The sequence below is a fragment of the Schistocerca nitens genome, chromosome 1 (assembly GCF_023898315.1).
Source record: "Schistocerca nitens isolate TAMUIC-IGC-003100 chromosome 1, iqSchNite1.1, whole genome shotgun sequence".
Taxonomy (NCBI): domain Eukaryota; kingdom Metazoa; phylum Arthropoda; class Insecta; order Orthoptera; family Acrididae; genus Schistocerca; species Schistocerca nitens.
The window spans coordinates 842310620-842332422 of record NC_064614.1 but is presented as its reverse complement, the minus strand read 5'-3'; positions in this window follow the sequence as shown (position 1 = coordinate 842332422).

Sequence of the window (21803 nt, the reverse complement as noted above, 5' to 3'; positions counted from 1 at the left end):
ATAATGACACATAAACTGTTCGATGTTGTGCTATCAATGTAGAAGTACAATGACGTGGCGATGAGCGACTGTTTCACCCTCTGCCTTAGGTATCATGATTTCGGTACGCCCCTTTCAGAATCGTAAATTTCGGCTTTCGAGACAGGGGCAGTTACTTCTCCTTCAAAAAGTTCCTCGCAAGGCTGAGAGGAGCCCTTTCCAGTTCCAGTCCTCTTAGAAAGAAAGCATTCCTTATTGCCGAGGGCCGGACACAGCTGACTTGCTGACCGCTCAGCCACGAAATAGACCACATATACAACAAGAATAACGTTCGTCTTATGAACATTAGGCATGAAGCTGTTGACTGCAACCATATGTAGCTTCGATGATCTTTATGTAGGTACCAGCCCACAAAGACATGTTACAAAATGCGCATGCCCCACAAAGAGCGTGACGCACAACGCCCTGCTTATAACCTATTTCATTCTTGAACTTAAAGCGAGGCCGTTTAATTGGCATAAAAACAGCGACAATGAGGACGCCAGTGTTATAATGTACAAACTACTTTGCCCAGATGTACGGGCTTGTGATGATGCGGACGGTACCCAAAGTCCGTCACAAGGATGCACTTCCAGCAGAGAGACATTTCTAGTCACTTCCATAGGCTATATATATACTGGAGACTTCACAACTTGTTCGTTTGATACGGTATCAGGATGTGACTTAGAAAACATATTATTGTCATTTGATTAGAACTGCTATCATCAAGTCACTGAGTGCAAGAGACTAAGGAATCTGGATCTCTAATTTACAAACAGTAGCACAACTGTCCTCGCACCCGAAAGGGTAACTTATAGCAGTAAAAAATGTATGTGAAATCTTATGGGACTTAACTGCTAAGGTCATCAGTCCCTAAGTTTACACACTACTTAACCTAATTTATTCTAAGGACAAACACACACACCCATGCCCGAGGGAGGACTGGAACCTCCGCAGGGACCAGCCGCACAGTCCATGATTGCAGCGCCCTAAGACCGCTCGGCTAATGCCGCGCGGCACTTATAGCAGTATCACGCTCTTTTTAATAGAATGCACCTGTACATAATACTCAGTGTAGTTTCACGGAGAGCTTCTGATGCGTGAGCTGTTTCTTACAACACTTTCTCTGCAGGTTTCAAATGTACTAATTATTTAATATTGTGCTGGCTACGTGGTACGTAAAGGGACAGTCAAATGAAAACGAAACATATAGAAAAAAGGAAGTAAACAGTTTATAATTTAAAAGTAATCGCCATAACTGTTAATATACTTATCCCATTGTGACACAAGTCCGTCCCCGGTAGCTGAGTGGTTAGCGCGAAAGAATGTCAATCCTAAGGGCCCGGGTTCGATTCCCGGCTGGGTCGGAGATTTTCTCCGCTCAGGGAAGGGATGTTGTGTTGTCCTAATCATCATCATTTCATCTCCATCGACGCGCAAGTCGCCGAAGTGGCGTCAAATCAAAAGACTTGCACCCGGCGAACGGTCTACCCGACTGGAGGCCCTAGTCACACGACATTTATTGTGAGACAAGACACTCAATGCCATCACGGAAAAATGTTCGCTGTTGCTAATGGAACTATGATTGTATCCAGGCTTCCAGTTCTTCGTCTGAAGCCTGTCGACATGTTGTCAAGGTTGCTTCGACTACACTGCGTCAGATTCGCTGGGAAGCCTTTGCGCAACATCCACGAAGCCTCCATCTCTCCCTATACGGTTTCCATATTTTTGGAACTCTGAAGAAAGACTTTCGTGGCCGTTTGCTTTGGACAAAGCGGTGCAATCCTGGGTACAATGATGGTTCCGTAGGCAACATTTTTCCATGAAGGCACTGATCATCTTTTCTGACAGTGGGATAAATGTATTACCTATTATGGCGATTACTTTTAAAGTATAAAGTTTATTTCCACTTTTCTCATTTTAATTTGACTGCACCTTTTACAACAAATGCCGTTGTCACGTGTAATACTTACTTAATTTCACTGATGTTGTTGTTGTTGTGGTCTTTAATCCAAAGACAGATTTGGTGCGGCTTTCCACACTAGCTTGTTCTGTGCAAGTCTCTTTATTCCTGTGTAATCATTGCAAATGCTTGAAAATACCTATTACATCCAAGCTATATCCGCAAATTTTTCCGCCTTCCACAATTCGACCTATTATCAAATTAACTATTCCTTGATGACTCAGGATGTAGTCTATCAGCCTACTCTTCATTTAGTCAAGACCTGAAATAAAGTTCTTTTCTCCCCAATTGGATTTGATGCAGCACCTCTTCAATAGTTACCCGACCCAAGTACCTAATCTTACCAGTATTCTGTTACACAACAATTTAAAACTGTTACTTCTCCTCTTGTCTGTGCTGTTTATCGTCCATGTTCCAATTTTATTTAACATTACGTACTAGTCTAAGACTTTCAGAAATGATTTCGTAGAACCTAAATTTGAATTAGATGTTAACATATTCCTCCGTTTTCTTACAAATGTCTTTCTTTCTATTAGCAATCTACATTTTATATTCTTTTCACTTCTCTCATGCCAGTTATTTTATTGCTCAATAATTTTAGTCTCTTTTCCCATGAACATGTCGCTTGAATAAGTTATTCTGTATTCCGTTACCCTTGTTTTACTTCTGTCGATACTCATCCTATAATTTCTTTGCAACTCAAATTACAGTGTCAATGGTAAGCAATAAGGATTTTATTTCCTCTCCTTGAACTTTAATTCATTTACTTCACATTTATCGTTGATTTCATAACTTCGTATTAACTATACAGCTTGAATAAAATGGGTGAGGCCTGATTTCTATATTACTTGCAGATAACATTTCGATGTTTGTTATATCCCTGATAGCTTCACAATATCAAAGTATATTTCAAATTATGTTTGCACAGAATGAAATTTAGAGCCGTTAGAAAATAAAAATTTCACGATGTACAAATATAAAATATAACTGTTGTTTTCGGAAATTCTAAGCTGTTTACAACGTCTTCAAATGGGGCCAAGATGTTGCGTCTGATAAAATTCTCTCATGCAGGTTTTGAATATCTTATCAGGTGACAAGATTAGCCGCAAAATACCAGTCATATCATACAGGACTGATGGAAGATAATCAACACATTCGCGTCCGATGTATCACTGAAAACACCTTCAGTGAGTATTGTACCTAAGCTCAATACCGAGATTTGCACGTGATCTTCTGCTAGTATCAAAGTCCTTGTTTCGAGGTAAACCCTATGCTGGATTTCCTAACGTATTTGAGGGATGCTGTCAACATTCCAAAATCGACCTGGAAAAGAGTTTTACGAGTCATGGTGTTTATCCATGATGCTAATACTTTTGTTCTTGTATTAGTACTTTAGAAAAACTGTAACAGTTTCAAAACATATTCAGAAAAACAAAACTGTACAAGGTAAATGAAGAGGGCCCGTTTTTAAAAAAATTAATTGAATTTTGTTTTCTGTGTTATACAACGAGCACATCTCTGAAAATACTAATCGTACATTGTGATTAATTTCTAACTCACTTTTGCTGACAGAAATGGAAAGTGATACCCCGTGAAGTCCCAGTCCGTTTCCTCTCACACTCTGCGATGTTCATAACATGATTAAACGAAGTTATTATATCATTAAAGACTCATTATGCTCGAAACTGACGTCCGTCATCGACATCCGTATGAAGTGGAACCCTATGGGCGCGACTACACTCTTGTGTTCGTTGTTGCGTGTAAGAAAACAGACTCTGAGTTTGTCGCCATACCTGAAATATATGCTGTGTCAGCTAATGATGATTGCTGGCTAGAAGCTGGTATGAAGCTACAAGTCTTCCCATCTCTTACCAGCCATGTCCTCTTTGTAACACATCAGGGGACCAGGCAAGTCAAAGGTCTAAACTGAACTGTGGGTCCTTGAATTACTCTGTTGGAATACGTCGCTTGGTAGCCTAGTTATGAAGGATTTGACAGGATTTACCATTCGTGCCACGTTCTGGCGTGGTATGGTGAGGATTCAGCCTCTCTTCAATAGTTACCATATCAGATCTATTATGATATCCAATAGACTCCTAATCCAATTCCAGGGAGTGGAGAGGTGTGTGTCACAAAAACTGCATATTGCTCTGACCTTTAACTAGGTCATCTGTGCACACACTCTGATGACTACAAACAAGTGAGTGGCTCGGCGCTCAACAAGACAAAATGCCATTCAATGTCTAAGTTAAACAGTCTTTCACCACGTAACTGCCTGCCCAGATTTCAGCTACTGTCATCCATCTTTTCATCAAAACCAACTGGACAATACTGTGATCTCGCAATGTAGTCCTAGAATCTAGAAGGATCCAGCTGTTGTCCTCAGTCCATCCCACCGCCACTCGCCCTGCAGTGCTGCCATGTGCCAGTCCTATCACCATTATGTCCCCATACACCTCAAGCCAATGAACTTTTTCAAGTCCTGCAAGGTGACAATAAGATGTACGTACACGTCTCTTGTGCTCGCCGTGTTGCGATCTCCACCTGAAAAGTTTTAGTAACGCTAGGCACATCCTGTAACATGGATGGACTAATTTATCCGGGCCCTGGCTACGTAAATCCAGGTTGCAATCTCAGTCTTGACCATGTCAGGCTATCAAATTCATCCTTACCTGCAGGCGGTTCCATTTTATTAATTAACAGGGTGGTGGACAGAGATTAAAACTCAAAAATAAAGAAGGTTTTCATTCAAAGGTTCATATACTGAAAATCAGGATTGTACACATTGCCGAAACAACCTTTACAACAAAGAAATCACTACAGACGGTGGGCTTCATTAGGCGACCCTGTTCAAGGTAATGAACAGGCAGGCAGTATTTACCAGAACGCAAAGCACTATTCGTTGACGCTTTTAGTTCGCACCATATAACTACGACTGCTGCTGTCTGAAGAGAAAATGGCGCTCAGCTGACCGTGCTCGTGAGCTTTATGAATGTCTGACCTCAAGAAACTGGGTCGCCCTCCAACTTCTGAGAAGGGCCGTGGCCAACGTCTACCTCCTAGGACACTGAAATCAGCAAATGTTTCATCTCTCGGAGGTTCCCCATCCTGTCTTGACGCCAACTGATGCCGGAGCGGGCGGTTTTCTTAGCGATACGCCTCTTCGAAGAATAATTAGCCTTTAACATGTTTCCCGCATTCTAAAGCTTGTTGCCATTTTGATGAAAATAGCAGCTTCTCTCACACTGATATTAGAGATTAGCTTCTGAGATACTGCTCGCCAGTACGTCACGAATTTGGGTATCAAATCTCCTTTAGTTTGAAAGAAGGGATCCATGTTCCATTGGAATTCGATATGAATTTAATTAATTAGAGTCCTCGCATTTGTTAATTGTCTTTACGTGTTCTGTCATGTACGTGTCTTGTCACGTTACGAATGTGACTTGGATTGAAGCGTTACAACTCAAAAGCCATTATGCACTCACCTTCATATGTAGAAATGATTCTTTTCCCGTACTAAAAAATAATGAAAGCAGGTTCTTCTAAACATAAAATTGTAACTGCCATATCGCACAGGCATGGAGTATCAGTGTAGCGCTGGTTCAACGAGTTCATGGCGTAACACTTCCAGTTTTGTCAATAGCAAAACACCTCGGTACTCTGTCAAGTCGGTATGTACAAAAACTCTGCTAATTTCTTACGTCGATTGGAGATGCGTTTGAATGGTTCCTATGTTTTAGTAAGTTTTCAATTCCCTTTTTATTCAGTGAGCATTTTTTCGAAAAAACGTAGTTGCGATGGGGAGCACTATGTCACTTATTATTCCAGACTGCCTATGGAAGATTCTGGGGATTGTGGAGTAGGCGCCTTCGAAATCTCCTTGCTTGTTCAGATAGGCAGAGTTTCTCGTGGAAGTGAGAAGCTACGCAGCTTTTCAGAACATTTGAATTTAGTCTTTCCGAATTTTGACTTCGCGATGTGTGGGCAGAATAGCTGCCTTCCTGTGTTTGATATATTCTTGATGAGGAAGGCTGATGGTACGTTGGAAGCCAACTCATAATGATTTGTATCTTCAGGCTAATAGTTGTCACCATCAGGCTCTGCTTGAAGGCGTAGTTCGTATGTCGGTTCATAGAGCTCATATCATATCAGATCCCAAATGTTTGTCAGTTGAGTTATCCAGCCTTAAAGTTGCATTTTGCTAGAATGGCTTTAGAGAAAGACAAATGAGACGCGCGTTGCGGATTAGACCAACCCTCAATCGGATGAGTTATGAAAAACGAAGTGGCATGTAAGTCTATGTCCTATTTGCCTTATGCAGGTTGCATTTCCAACTGGAATGGTTGTATTCTGAGGACATAGGTTGTGAAATGTGTTCTTAGAGCACTATCTGAGAATATAGCCCTTTTATGTTCTTTAAAGGATGTAGGTTGCAGTAGGTACAGGGAGATGAAGAAGCTTGCGCAGGATAGGGTAGCATGGAGAGCTGCATCAAACCAGTCTCAGGACTGAAGACTACAACAACAACAACAAAGGATGATCTTAATTTGGGTAAGGAGGGAGCCTACCGTATGCCTTGCAGTTGTGACATGTCATCTATTGGCCAGACCATTAGAACTGTGGAGGATTGGTGTACTGATCGTAAGCGTCATACACGATTACAATAGACGAGAAAATCTGCTCTTCCAGACCAATGACTTGGCACCAATGGAAAGTAACAACACAGAGATTCTTCCAGGTACTGCGATAGTGTTATTATAAGGAAGCAGTTGTGATTAATTTAGTAAGTGACCTTAAAGAGACGGAGGTTTTTGCTTATATTTTTCTTGTAGTCCTGCTGTCTCCCTGGTCGTACTACAGAGGAACCGAGTTACTGCTTCTTGATCACCTACTGGTATTTAATATTCACTCTCGATAACTTCCGACATTGCTGACCTTGGCTTGTGTGATGGTGCTAGTTGTTTGTTGTGTGTGTTGGTTTTGTGCATATGTCCTGAATACCGAGATTTTAAATCTCCATCGAAGCGCTCTCTCGTTACATTTGTGACTTGAAAGTGATGGGCTGTTCACGTGTCGAAATATCGGATGTCGTTGGAGACATCATCCCGCTGCATTGCCGTTAAGTTGTCTGAACATATCTCGATGTAAAGCAAGCTTTAGATATGAAGTTTTTATTGCCTTGATCGCATGTGGATATAATGGATCACTAGTTTCGGCAGGGCTAAGCTGCCATCTTCAGATGTTCAGTGTACAGGTTATGAAATCATGCTGTATTAAAGTGCAACTTTGTTTTTGTACCGTCTTAACAGATGCACGATAAAAAAAGAGTAAACATTAAAAAATACAGCTGTGTCCTCATGAAAACAAACAGTCACACGGGTGTGGCACATCAAGGAGTCTCGCATGTATCTGAGTTGATTGCCAGCTGTCAGATATTTGTAATCAGTCAATGCATTTTCAGCATTCACTCATTTCTCAATATATCCATCATGCTTTAGTGTTACTCGTTGCCAAAAACAAAATAATTATTTTTATTATATTATTTTACATTTGCTGAGAAGATACAGAACTGGATCACGTTTAAAACCAGCGTCCATGACAGAGATGTGTCTCGCAATCCAACACCATGAGGAAGCGAAACAGCCCTGGAACTTCTCTGCCCACCTCGTCTATCTGCACTGTATCCATCTCCTCCTATCCCTCTCCTTATCCAGATGTTAGTCTCTCTCTCTCTATATGATTGATTAGCAATTCATACAGTGCAATAGATGTTTAAATACTGGTGCTGAAACTATTAAAATATAGAATTGAATGAAAAGGTTCGCTATAGCTACGTTTATCTAAGTCGATTAGAGACCCTCATAACCGGTTGCGTAATTTTTAGGATGCATCCTCTGGTGTACATAAATGCCATGTCATACAATATAGGGAGTTGTTACAGAATGCCGCAGAGTAAAAGTCGGCGTGGCCATGTAAAGTTCTCAGTCCTCTCCAACTTTTAAAAAACCTGTGTTAAAATTACGAATTATCATCACTTTTCAGATTAAAATATGTTCCTGTGGGCTTATGTCGAGCAACAGACAATGCCCTCTCTGTTCATCTGCTCCTTACCCTCTGTCCATCACCTCCGTCACCCTCCGTCTCTCTATCTTCTTCACCCCCATCTTTCTGTCCATCTAGTCGCCCTCCTCTCTACATCCATCTCCTCCTCGCCCTCTCTCTGTTCATCTCCACTTCTCTGCTGTCTCAGTTCATCTTGTCCTTCCCTCTCTCTCTGTCCATCTCCTTCTCCTTCCTCACTCCGTCTCCTCCCCATTCTGTCTGTCCCTCTCCTCCTGCCTCATATCTATGCCCCTGGCCTTCTCTCTCTCTGTCCACCTCTTCCTTCCCCTTCTCTCACCACACTAGGAGGTTGCTGGTTCTTACCCAACAGTATCTCTTTGCAGATACTAAGTAACACACTGAAGCGCCAAAGAAACTGGTATAGGCATGCGTATTGAAATACAGAGGTACGTAAACAGGCAGAAAATGGCGCTGCGGTCGGCAACGAATATAGAAGACAACAAGTGTCTGGCGCAGTTGTTAGATCGGTTACTGGGGACACAGCATCTCCGAGGTAGCGATGAAGTGGGGATTTTCCCCTACGACCATTTCACGAGAGTACCGTGAGTAGCAGGAATTGGGTAAAACATCAAATCTCCGACATCGCTGCGGCCGGAAAAAGATCCTGTAAGAATGGGACCAACGACGACTGACGAGAATTGTTCAACGTGACAGAAGTGCAACGCTTCCGCAAATAGCTGCAGATTTCACTGCTAGGCCATCGACAAGTGTCAGAGTGCGAACCATTTAACGAAACATCATCGATATGGATTTTAGGAGGCGAAGGTCCATTCGTGTGCCGTTGATGACTGCATGACATAAAGCTTTACGCTTCGCCTGGGTCCGTCGACGTCGACCTTGGACTGCTGATGATTGGAAATATGTTGCCTGCTCGGACGAGTCTCGTTTCAAATTGTATCGAGAGGATAGACGTATACGGGTAGGCAGACAACCTCATGAATACATGGACCCTGCATGTTAGCAGGAGACTGTTCAAGCTGGTGGCGGCTCTGTTTTGGTATGGGGCGTGTGCAGTTGGAGTGATATGGGACCCCTGATACGTCTACATACGATTCTGACAAGTGAAACGTACGTAAGCATCCTGTGTGATCACCTGCTTCCATTCATGTCCATTGTGCATTCTGTTGGACTTGGGCAATTCTAGCAAGACAATGCGACACCCCACACGTCCAGAATTTCTACAGAATGGCTCCAGGAACACTCTTCTGAGTTTAAACACTTCCACTAGTCACCAAACTACCCAGACATGAACATTCTTGAGCATATCTGGGATGTCTTGCAACGTGTTGTTCAGCAGAGATCTCCATCTACTGGGACAGCCCTGCAGGCTTCATGGTGTCATTTCCCTGCAGAAATACTTTAGACATTAGTCGAGTCCATGCCACGTCGTGTGGAGGCACTTCTGCGTTCTCGCGGGGGCCATACACCGTATTAGGCAGATGTACCAGTTTGTTTGGCTCTTTAGTGTATGTATACAAAGTTTGCTTGAAATAGATCTAGTGGGTTTGAAGGAGCTTTTACCCCCGGATTTGCCCGCAGGCTCACATGCCACATATTTTTAACATATTTCACACATATTAGTGCACATATTTATTTAGTACACATATAGCGAATTTCGCAGTGAATTTCGATTTCACGCAGCTCATTCTTAATGACGTCACATCTACAGAACTATAGTGGTACACGTAAATACTGTATGCGAAATTTGTTGTGAATAGGATTACTAGCAAGGAAATAATAAGTAAAAGCGACATGTCTGATGCGGCAGTTTTATTGCATGCGCAGCGAAAATATTGTAAGCGATAAACTTTTTTCCTTTCATCATTTCTTGTGGGTGGGAGAGAGAAAAAGTCTGATAAAGGTTTGAAATTATGTGTAAAGTCACTAGCTGCTCTCATTTTCAGATACCGAATGAATATAATCTGGCTATTTGCCCATCGTGAGCTAGGCTCGTTTTTCACCACCACTCGCACCCCTTTGGGAAATAGGTGGTACTTAGCTCCATAGTGGTTCTTTCCAGACAGTACGTGACGTGTGTTATAATTCCGGTTGAAGTCGATTCGGTAGTTTAGGAAGATATGGGGACGTACATGCATGCATACATACAGACATCCATTTTTATATGTGTGGTTTCTGACATTACATAGTTGTAAGATACCACGTGTCGGAGGGAGAAAGAGGTCTGAATTTTATTTAGATTCTGTAAATGAAATGCAAGGGGTGCTGTTCAACATATAAGTGGTTTATTCAGTGAAACTGCATTTAACGGCACATGCAATAATTATTGAAATTTTATGAAATTCATTTAACAATTACTCACAAATTATTCAAATAATGATAAACAAAAATAAAAAATTTGGGTCTCCAGATATTGTAGAAAGTATCAAATAAAAAAACAACAAATAGAATTGAATTGGCACCAAGAGCTCACAACAAGTGAATTATATAAGGTGCCTGCCCTGGTATTTGCCTTTTAACATAAGCTTTGTATGACCATTCTAATTGAACATATAAATAAATTACGTGAGGCGGGTTGACCTGGCGTATTACATGAGGAAGGAATAATAAAAAAAAGCCGTGCGGGATTAGCCGAGCGGTCTAGGGCGCTGCAGTCATGGACTGTGCGGCTGGTCCCGGCGGAGATTCGAGTCCTCCCTCGGGCATGGGTGTGTGTGTTTGTCCTTAGAATAATTTAGGTTAAGTAGTGTGTAAGCTTAGGGACTGATGACCTTAGCAGTTAAGTCCCATAAGATTTCACACACATTTTTGAATAAAAAAAAGCAGTTGAACATATGACTCTCTTAACGGGCAAACGGTGAATACTGTGCCTTGCGTCTGTATGAGCATCTAACACATTGCAAAGAAATTGAAGAAAGCGAAAGAAGAATGCTCAGCTAGGAAGGCGGGCGTTTTCTGTATTACCATGTTCATAGCGTGGTCGGCGTGGCGGTGGAGTCGGCTGATTGCATGCGGCTGCTTCAAGACTCTGCCGGCGTCGAAGTTGATAGCGTCTAACATGCCCTACGCTGAAAATAGTTACCGAAACCTGCTATTGGAAGTTATCATTACTGGACGACGGTATGCGTCCATATGCAAGTGCAAACCTACGCGAAACTGCATTAAACAAAGCTCAAAACTGTTCTATCAGTCAACAATAAAAACTACTGAAGCATTGTGGGCAGGTAGTAAGTATTGATTGGATACCTGATGCGGTTAGAATATTGTTTCAAAAGGCAAAGCTCCGCTTTTTAGCCCCAGTCTGATCCACCGTTTTAATATGCTATGAGGTTATAAAGTAGGGCGCACCCTACTGCCGAGTGAAAGATTCATTCTCGAAATGCAAACCGCTGATAACAGAATGAGATTGCTTGCAGTCTCTGTTACCGAGTGGAGGGCTTCGCAATCGTGGGAGACGGCAGACTCTGAGCAGGAGAGGCGTTCCACCGGCGGGGCTCTGGGACGTCCCCAATCAAATTCACGACTGGAAAGCAGAGACGGAGGCGCGAATAGTGAGTTGCGACAACTCCAGGTGCTTCCCTCGATGGCGCAGCCAGCCCACAACTCGACGACGACAATCTCTGGAGTTCTTCAGTTTGCTGGCCTTATGCCGTGTCTTCACGGGGTCGGAAGGTTAATATGGCTGGGTCCAGTGAAATGTAAATGTTTGCAAATTGCGTAACAGAGGCGGGACGCGGCTACCAGCCACATATTCACTTGGTCGGATGTGGGAAAATACGCATCCAGGCTGGCCGTAACACTGGCTTTCCTCGTTAATCGGCCGGACTGACCCGATTCGATGCCGGCGCGCCTCCCCGAATCCCAGAAGCGGCATGCTAATTATCACGGCGGATCAAAATGCGAACTGAGTTACTTGGGAACTGTTTCTATTTATTTAAACAAGAATGGAAAACAATTCGAGATGGATGTTAATGCTTGAAATAGTAGAACGTATTAGTCATGTGAATCTTTCTGCGTGATTAAAACCCTTTCGTCCAGGAGTACTAGACACGCAAGGTACGCAGGAGAAATTCTGTGAAGTTTAGAAGGTAGGAGATGAGATAATGGTGGAAGTTAAACGGCGGAATACACAGTTTCAGTCTGCCTGAAAGTTTCAAATCAGCGAACACTTCACTGCAGAGTGAAAATTGATTGTGATATATTAGTGGCCGGTTAAACATATTTTGGTGTTATGCATGTAGTAGACTACAAGGAATAAAGTTAAACTGTGACTGACCCCCATGTCTCTTTACAAACTATTCTTCAGTTTGGCTCAGTTAAAATATTAATTCTCTAAAAATATCATGTTTATATATCACACTGAAACTTATTGACGAAGTGAGATCGTGCTGGATTTTGTGTATAGTGACGGAAAAAAATCGCAACACCAAAAAATAATTAATATAGAGCAATGAAATTCTGGGACCACGTTTGCCTTCTTCTTTCTTCTTTTAGTGTTCAACCCTGAGGTTGGTTAGCAACAGAGCGCCATTCCTCTCTTTTGTCTGCTTTCCTTTTCATTTCCACGTATGTGTTACATCCGACGTCATTTATGATCTGTTGCATGTATTATATCCTTGGTCGTCCCCACCGATTCCTTCCCTCAATAGCTCCTTCTGCTATTGTTCCAATCATGTTGTTGTATCGTAGGATGTGCGCTACAAGTTTGTCTCTTCTTGTTTGGATGTGCCTCCACAAAGATCTGGTTTCCTGTACTCTTCTAAGCACCTCTTCATTTGTTACTTTGTCTCTCCAGCTGATCTTCATCATTCTTCTATAGCACCACATCTCCAGGGCCTCTAGCCATCGTCTCTCTTCTCTTCCCATTGTCCAAGTTTCACATCCGTATAGGACCACACTCCAGACGAAAGCTTTCATTATACGTTTCCTTATTTTCACACTGATGTTCTTGCTAGTGAGTAAGTTCCTCCTCCGATTAAATGCAATTTTGGCCTTTTGTATTCTGCTCGCAATTTCTTTCCGGCTTCTACCGTCCCTTGTGATTTTGCCTCCCATGTAAGTAAATTCCTCTATCACTTCCAGTTCCTCTCTTTCAATTCTCATTCTCAGAGGTTCATATTCCGCTCCTGTACTGCATACCATCACTTTAGTCTTTTTCTTGTTTATTCTCATTCCATACTGATTGCATGGAATCCTTTCCATTGCTCTGAGGACTTCGTCTAGATCTTTTTTTGTCTCTGTGACTATAGCAATACCATCTGCATAACGTAGTATGTGTATCTTCTGCCCATTACTTTAGATCCCCACCTCAGTAGTTTCTCGAGCTTGATCTATAGCTTCCTGGATGTAAGCATTGAATAAAAGAGGTGAGAGAACACTACTTTATCCTACTCATTTTTTAATATTCGCTTCTTCTTCCTGGTGACAGTTGCTAATCACTGCCACCTCATTCTTATAGAAACTGAGTATCACACGGATGTCTTTGTACTTCAGTCCACTTTTCCTCAGCACTCTCAACATCGCTCAGATGACGTTATCAAATGCCTTGTTCCAGGTCTACAAAGACAATATAAGTTGGTTTATTTTATGTAATTGCTGTTAGATAAGTAGCCTCAGTGCCAGAATCCTTTCTCTGTTCCCAATCGTCTTCTGAAACCAAAATGATCTTCACTCAGCATATCCTCCACCTTCTCTTCAATTCTCTTCAGAATTATTTTTATGAGAATTTTTGATGTATGTGATATTAGGCTTAAAGTTCGGTACTGTTCACATTTTGTAGCTGCTACCTTCTTTGGTATAGAAACAATGATGTATTTCTGGAAGTCTGTCGGTATCTCTCCTGTGTTGTAGATGGACCTAATAAGTTTAAGCAGCATTGTTTTGATGCTGTCACCAATATTCTTTATTAGTTCTGCAAGGATGTCATCAATACCCGTTGCTTTGTTGTCCCATAGTTCCTTTAGAGCTTTGTCAAATTCTTCTTGCACAATGTCATCTCCCTTGTCTACTTGCTCTCCTCTTTGCCTATATAACACATTTAAGTAATTAACATTTCAGATAACAGGTTAATGTAAGCACAAGATAAGCAATTGCAAATGTAATACCGGTACTTTAATAACCGGTGTAGCAGCCAGAATGTTGATTGCAAGCATGCAGAGTGCTTGCATTCAACAATATACAGGTCCTGGCAGTCAGTCTGTGGGATGCAGTTCCGTGTCTGTTGCACTTGATCGCTCAATACAGGGACAGTTAACGCTGTTTGTGGATGGCACTGGAGTTGTCATTCGATGATGTCCTATATATGCTCGATTCGAGACAGATTTGGTGATAGCGCAGGACAAGGCAATCAGTTGACACTGTGTTCCGCATGTTTGGTTACAACAGCAGTATGCGGGCGAGCGTTATCCTGCTGGACAACACACCCAAAATGCTGTACAAGAATGCCAGCACAACTGGTTGAATCACCAGACTGATGTACAAATTTGGGATAACCACGAGCTCTTGCTATCACACAAAACCAGACCATAGTTCCAGGTGTAGGTTTAATGTGTCTAGCACGCAGATAGGTTGGTTGCAGGCCCTTAACTGGCCTCCTTCGAACCAACACACGGCAATTCGTGGCACCGAAGCCGAACCAGAATTCATAAGAAAACACAACAGACCTCCACCGTGCCCTTCAATTAACTTTCGCTTGACACCTCTGAAATCGCAAATGGCGGTGGTTTGGGGACAGGGGAATGCGCGCTACAGAACATCTAGTTCGGAGATGTCCTTGAAGTAACCGATTCGTAATATTTAGGTTCATCACTGTGGTTCAACCCGCTGCTCAGGCTGCTGCTTCACATGCAGTACAATGCTCCAGAGCCATAGCCGAACACGATGGTCTTCCGTCTCTGTAGCGCCACGTGGCCGTATGGAGCCCGGTCTTATTGCGACACTACATTCTCGTGACCAGCGCTCCCAGCAGTCATGTACAAAACAATATATTGTCATTTATTAGATAAAAATTCACTACCAAATCCTATCTAATTTTAAGTTAACGGCACGACATTCACAAGTTCTCATAGTCACTCTCAATAGCCAGCTTATTGAAAGCACATTAACCTGTCACTGGAAATTTTCATAATAATTGTCTGCGAAATAGAATGTTCGCCCAATAGAGCGATCACTTTCAACAATCATTTCTCGGTCATTACTTGTGCAATACGACGGGCTTGTTGTAATTGTTCAGAAAGGTTACAGTCCTCACAAAAATTCCAGAATTCGCATGTTTGTTTCAATCGTTCGCCAGTTAACACTGTAGGGCACTTCACGATATGTTTACAATAATAAATCCGCAAAATTAACACATCTCTTCAGAGGCAATATATACGGGTCAGATTATCATGATGTCTGGGCCCGGAATGTTTCTTCTAGACTCCACAAAGTGGTTCTCTGACCCACAAAATGCGCCTGAATGATCTGAGTTCTGACTGACGGAGATTCATCATAGCCACTCAGCTTGTAGTTCTAAACCTCGCGTCTTTTATTTTGCACTGATCGTAACACTGATAGCTATTAAAATAATTGACTAAATAAACCATTTCAGAAAACCCATAAATAGGAAAATATACCCTGTTTACATAACCGAATTATAGGAGTATGTTTCTCATTTCCCCAGTAATATAAACTGGTGAATTAAACGTTACAAATTCCCCATGTCTCTCATTCACGCTACGCAGGTGCAAAACTCCCGCGCTATCGTATATTCATGGAAATGCAAAGATTCACAAATCACATTACATTACATTTACCACTCCATGCACGCTATCAAACACGTGAATTTAGCGATAATTAACAGAAGAGATAATATTAACAAAAGATATTTACGAAAAATACAGTGTTTTGACTGCTTAGGATTTCATTGGATGTACGATAGTGAGACCTCTCGGCTGGAACGATAACTACTAACCCCTAGCTGGATCATAAGAACACACATCTGTCACAAAGTCACTCATCATATGATTAAGGCTACTTTCTGTTATCAGACTTCTATAGGAGCAATTTATGGCGCTATGCCCTAAATTCTACAAATATATATATATATATATTTTAATAAATTTAAAGATTTACATCACGTCACGATTTGTTTTTAAATCCTTTCCAAACGAAAACACAAAAAACGAAGTAAACATAATGCTTATTTTAGGCTTAGCAGTCCTAAAATTAATTTAGTCTGTATTTTTCTCGAAAAGTTCTTTCAGAATTATGAAATACACAAATTTTATTTTAAATAACAATCTTCTCCCTATTTTCAGAAAATAGTATTTTATTTAAGCACTGTATTTTCAATTTTTAAACTTCAGACTCTATTTTCCCAAAGGGTCTGGCGTGCGTCTCTGGATTTTTAATCACATCACTCCACTTCACATTTATCTACCCATTTCGCCACATAGTGCGTCCATGTTACAATCCTAAATCCATTCGTATCTTTACGTGGGCTTTTTTCTGCGTTCTTTTTTATTCAAATAAATTTTTTATGTCGATACAGCACTTTTCTTGTGTGGTGTCCGTAACACTCCACCTTCGCTTCAAATACAGTCTGCCTTTTTTTTCTACATGTCGACTTTTCCTGCAAACATAGCTTCGTTTAAAACTACTAATTCGGATAATATCTCCTTGAAGATAAATATTTCTGCATATTCTTTCCCTAAAGCTTCTTATTTTCTTTACATTAATAATTATATTTAAATACTTTTCTCATTTTCCTCAATGAAAGCAAATTAGAGAATTCCCTCTCTAATTGATACTCTGCAATGACACAAAATGGAAGTTACTTGAAAATATTCCTCTTCTCAGAGAGAGACACAATCAATGATCATAACAAGAAGTTGGCTTGCTAATACAGGCACAAACTGTTGAAGAAGTTACTGTTGTCATGGCTGAGAATCTTCAACCAGTGCACGAGTTGCGACAGGACAGCCGATCATTCCATGGTGCAACTTTTTTTTTTTTTTTTGGGCAGCAGTAGATCAATCTCTAGTGCAGTTCCAAGCTGTTGTGGATGCAGACGGTCGTCCGATTGCACAACGTTTAGAACGCCAAACTTAAATATGGTTTGAAATTAAGTAACGTTATCCTCCCATGTGGAAAATAAAATGCATTTCTTTCAGTGGTTCATTCTTTATTGTGGTTCCTTGTCCAAAGGTCACTCATTTTTCATTGTTCCCTCGAAAGTAAAGAGGTTTAATTGCAACCATCCTCTAAATTAAATTGCTACTGAGACCTATGCAGCATCATCTGTTTCAGTAATTTTCGTCCCCTTCAATATGGAAATAGATCACTTTCTTCCTGCACCACTACATTTTTCTCTTGGAAACCTGACTACTATATCAAATCTGTTCCATTCTATTCTTGAAACATATCTTGTATCAATCCACAATGCAGTTCTTTAATTACTATCACCACTAGTTTCCACTTACTAATTAGATCCTTTGTAAGTCACAACTAGTAATGTTGTTGTTGTTGTCTTCAGTCCTGAGACTGGTTTGATGCAGCTCTCCATGCTACTCTATCCTGTGCAAGCTTCTTCATCTCCCAGTACTTAGTGCAACCTACATCCTTCTGAATCTGCTTAGTGTATTCATCTCTTGGTCTCACTCTACGATTTTTACCCTCCAAGCTGCCCTCCAATGCTAAATTTGTGATCCCTTGATGCTTCAGAACATGTACTACCAACCGGTCCCTTCTTCTTGTCAAGTTGTGCCACAAACTCCTCTTCTCCCCAATTCTGTTCAATACCTTCTCATTAGTTATGTGATCTACCGATCTAATCTTCAGCATTCTTCTGTAGCACCACATTTCGAAAGCTTCTATTCTCTTCTTGTCCAAACTATTTATCGTCCATGTTTCACTTCCATACATGGCTACACTCCATACAAATACTTTCAGAAACGACTTCCTGACACTTAAGTCTATACTCGATTAGTTATGTGATCTACCCATCTAATCTTCAGCATTCTTCTGTAGCACCACATTTCGAAAGCTTCTATTCTCTTTTTGTCCAAACTATTTATCGTCCATGTTTCACTTCCATACATGGCTACACTCCATACAAATACTTTCAGAAAATACATCCTGACACTTAAGTCTATACTCGATGTTAACAAATTTCTCTTCTTCAGAGGCGCTTTCCTTGCCATTGCCAGTCTACATTTTATATCCTCTCTACTTCGACCATCAGCAGTTATTTTGCTCCCCAAATAGAAAAACTCCTTTACTACTTTAAGTGTCTCATTTCCTGATTTAATTCCCACAGTATCACCCGACTTAATTCGACTACATTCCATTATCCTCGTTTTGCTTTTGTTGATGTTCATCTTATATCCTCCTTTCAAGACACTGTCCATTCCGTTCAACTGCTCTTCCAAGTCCTTTGCTGTCTCTGACAGAATTACAATGTCATCGGCGAGCCTCAACGTTTTTATTTCTTCTCCATGGACTTTAATACCTACTCCGAATTTTTCTTTTGTTTCCTTTACTGCTTGCTCAATATACAGATTGAATAACATCGGGGGCAGGCTACAACCCTGTCTCACTCCCTTCCCAACCGCTGCTTCCCTTTCTGCCCCTCGACTCTTATAACTGCCATCTGGTTTCTGTACAAATTGTAAATAGCCTTTCGCTCCCATTATTTTACCCCTGCCACCTTTAGAATTTGAAAGAGAGTATTTCAGTCAACATTGTCAATAGCTTTCTCTAAGTCAACAAATGCTAGAAATGTAGGTTTGCCTTTCCTTAATCTATTCTCTAAGACAAGTCGTAGTGTCAGTACTGCCTCACGTGTTCCAACATTTCTGCGGAATCCAAACTGATCTTCGCCGAGGTCGGCTTCTACCAGTGTTTCCATTCGTCTGTAAAGAATTCTCGTTAGTATTTTGCAGCTGTGACTTATTAAACCTTTGTCCACAGCTCGTGGTCGTGCGGTAGCGTTCTCGCTTCCCACGTCCGGGTTTTCGGGTTCGATTCCCGGCGGGGTCAGGGATTTTCTCTGCCTCGTGATGACTGGGTGTTGTGTGCTCTCCTTAGGTTAGTTAGGTTTAAGTAGTTCTAAGTTCTAGGGGACTGATGACCATAGATGTTAAGTCCCATAGTGCTCAGAGCCATTTGAACCATTTGAACTTATTAAACTGATAGTTCGGTAATTTTCACATGTGACAACACCTGCTTTCTTTGGGATTGGAATTATTATATTCTTCTTGAAGTCTGAGGGTATTTCGCCTGTCTCATACATCTTGCTCACCAGATGGTAGAGGTTTGTCAGGACTGGCTCTCCCAAGGCCGTCAATAGCTCTAATGGAATGTTGTCTACTCCCGGGGCCTTGTTTCGACTCAGGTCTTTTAGTGCTCTGTCAAACTCTTCACGCAGAATCGTATCTCTCATTTCATCTTCATCTACATCCTCTTCCATTTCCACAATATCGTCCTCAAGTACATCGCCCTTGTATAGACCCCCTATATACTCCTTCCACCTTTCTGCTTTCCCTTCTTTGCTTAGAACTGGGTTTCCATCTGAGCTCTTGATATTCATACAAGTGGCTCTCTTTTCTCCAAAGGTCTCCTTAATTTTCCTGTAGGCAGTATCTATCTTACCCCTAGCTAGATAAGCCTCTACATCCTTACATTTGTCCTCTAGCCATCTTTGCTTAGCCATTTTGCACTTCCTGTCGGTCTCATTTTTGAGACGTTTGTATTCCTTTTTGCCTGCGTCATTTACTGCGCTTTTATATTTTCTCCGTTCCTCAATTATATTCAATATTTCCTCTGTTACCCAAGGATTTCTACTAGCCCTCGTCTTTTTACCTACTTGATCCTCTGCTGCCTTCACTACTTCATCCCTCAGAGCAACCCATTCTTCTTCTACTGCATGTCTTTCCCCCATTCCTGTCAATTGTTCCCTTATGCTCTCCCTCAAACTCTGTACAACTTCTGGTTCTTTCAGTTTATCCAGGTCCCATCTCCCTAAATTCCCACTTTTTTGCAGTTTCTTCAGTTTTAATCTACAGTTCGTAACCAATAGATTGTGGTGAGAGTCCACATTTGCCCCTAGAAATGTCTTACAATCTAAAACCTGGTTCCTAAATCTCTGTATTACCATTATACAATCTATCGGATAGCTTCTAGTATCTCCAGGCTTCTTCCATGTATACAGCCTTCTTTTATGATTATTGAACCAAGTGTTAGCTATGATTAAGTTATGCTGTGTGCAAAATTCTAGCAGACGGCTTCCTCTTTCATTTCTCTCCCCCAATCCATATTCACCCACTATGTTTCCTTCTCTCCTTTTCCTACTCTCGAATGCCAGTCACCCATGACTATTAAATTTTCGTCTCCCTTAAGTACCTGAATAATTTCTTTTATCTCATCATACATTTCATCAATTTCTTCATCATCTGCAGAGCTAGTTGTCATATAAACTTGTACTACTGTAATAGGCATGGGCTTCATGTCTATCATGGCTACAATAATGCCTTCACTATGCTGTTTGTAGTAGCTACCCGCACTCCTATTTTTTTTATTCATTATTAAACCTACTCCTGCATTACCCCAATTTGATTTTGTATTTATAACCCTGTATTCACCTGACCAAAAGTCTCGTTCCTCCTGCCACCGAACTTCACTAATTCCCACTATATCTAACTTCAACGTATCCATTTCCCCTTGCTTTCATCTAATAAACTTCACTTAAATACCTTATTTTACTTTATCTATTTTTCACTATAATAACACACTTGTTTGCAATAAGTGACCTTACATCATAATTAAGTATTTTGCAAACCAGCTACATTCGTTATTTATACTTTTCAAAATCCATTAATATTTTCTCTTTGGTCCAAATTCCCTTTAGACTCTGTTACTGGCTTTCAATACAACATGACACCGCGGTACTTCTAATGACTCCTGATAGTTAATAATGTTAAAGATGATAAAAACGGTTCAGAATGACAGAAGAGGAAGAGTGACAATATGAAAAGAAAATAAAGAATATTGCCAATAACTTGAGTGTCTGGTGATCTTTCGTCGTCTATCATTGCAAAGGATACAACGCTCTGTGAGGTTCTTATCCCTATCTCCTATTTAATTCGTGAATGTCGTTCACCCTCCTCTCTGTTTTATTGTGAATTGCTGCTAATTCATCTGGCCCCAAACCGTTTCTTCACCGTATTCATTATACCTTTCCAATTCTTCATTTCTTACTACAATATCCTTTAGGAATATTGTGCCTTTCCTCATTTGTCAATTTCTTGTTTTTGTTAAAATGGTAGAGAAAGTTTTCTATAATTTATTCCTAACGTTGTAGAATCCTCAACAAAATCCAATTTCCCTTTGCATTTATTGAAAAATTGTAGAGCAGTTAGCAACCCTACACTCAAGCCCAGAATTACAAAAACATTGAGATACAACTGGATACCATTTATTTCAGTAGGTAACATCAATTCAGGTGTAACAGATTTATTTACCTTTCCTGTGGCTACAATTAATTGAATATCCATGACAGAATATATAAGTAATTGTTTCTTATTTTGTAAAGTGCCTAACCATTTCTGACTAACTGCACAAAAGATCATTACCACTTTCAGCTATACAATGCACTTCTGCACTCTGTACCATAAAGTTAACTACTGCCTATCCTCTATTTTCCCACTATTACCGACTTTAGAGTCTTCCAATAAATAATTCACAGTTTCCCATCTATCAAAAC